Genomic DNA, 1,286 nt, shown 5'->3' on the forward strand with positions numbered 1-1,286 from the left:
TGTTAATGTCAGCACTTACCTTAAATGATGTCTCTTAATCCGATCTTCTTCTTCTTCTTTCCTGATGTTTTCATCTGTCCCTCCAGCGGTGCGGCGGGTCTCCCATCCAGCGCTGACTCCTCTCTACTTGCAGGCACTTCTGATCCCGCGGTGTGTGCATGCGGGTGCACGCGTCCATAGACTCACCTTGCGTCTCTGCTCGTCTCCCGGCCGAGAATCCGAACTGCGCATGCGCCCGCCCCAAGATGCTTTGCGGCCGCCCGAACAGTTTCAGTTTCTCGGGCAGGAGCGCGCAGCGAAAACAAAGTAAGTTTAAACCGCTGTTAAAGCGGGGATTTTTTTTATTTTTTATTCTTAAACTGTTTGCCTATATCTACTGCTTGATAGCAGTAGATATAGGCAAAAAAACGGGAGGGTTTAGAACCCCTTTAATGTCCAACGCCTCCATAAACAGAGAAAGCACCTACAGCATCAGGAATCTGCTGCCTTATTCATGAGTTTCAAATTCAGGATTAACCCCCTTACTGCTTTATTTTTTTACTTAACTTCATTGCTATCACATGGGGGGAGCACACAAGCCCCTATGTGATAGCACATTGGAGGTGACAGGTTCTCTTTAATGTGACATAAGGGGTTCAATTAGACTCCTCTTGTCACCTTTCCACTTTAATAGCTTTAGTTAGGGAGAGGACACCTTTCACAGCATACAGTGGCTGGGACCAATAGCCAGCCTGTTATTGGATAGTTCAAATTGCAATAGCAGGCTGACTATTGCACCCGCCCACTGCCTGCTGTCAATCAGCAGAGGAGGGAACTGAAGAAGAAAGTTCCCCTCTCCTAATCAGACCTGAACCTTAAACCTGTACTGCGAGTTCCATAGACCTGTATTCGAGTTGACTTGGTTCTTGTATGAAAGACTCCATGACTGCACTCAGTATTCATGAAAAACAAAAAAAGTTATTTAAATGTATCTTGTGTAAGGGACGCAATTTGATTCAGTATCAGCCTCTTGTAATACTCTGTACTGACAGGAAGGGAGAGCAGAGGGATGAGCTCATCAGTCTCTCGTCTGCTCATGTAGACACATTCTAATGGAAAGCTCCTTTATTTCCTTCTACTATAAAAAGGGACGCAGCGTCTTTACAGCAGCCCAAATCACTTGTAGCAGAAAGCCAACAGCCTGCAGAATGTAAACAGGTCCCTGCTGCCGCCAATGTACATAAGTGGCAGTTAAAGGGTTAAATGGTTAAAGTGCATCTGATCCCTGAACCTCCTTTTCGGTTTTG

The 1,286-nt window shown here is 45.7% G+C and overlaps 1 protein-coding gene across 1 annotated transcript in view; it reads right to left on the reverse strand.

Moving 5' to 3' along the window:
- Nucleotides 1–1,286, reverse strand: part of PSMB3 (proteasome subunit beta 3) — a 16,054-nt gene that overhangs the window by 14,022 nt on the left and 746 nt on the right. The window lies entirely within an intron of this gene.

Source organism: Nanorana parkeri, unplaced genomic scaffold (assembly GCF_000935625.1).
Source record: "Nanorana parkeri isolate BGI_ZX_2015 unplaced genomic scaffold, ASM93562v1 scaffold435, whole genome shotgun sequence".
NCBI classification, from domain to species: Eukaryota; Metazoa; Chordata; class Amphibia; order Anura; family Dicroglossidae; genus Nanorana; species Nanorana parkeri.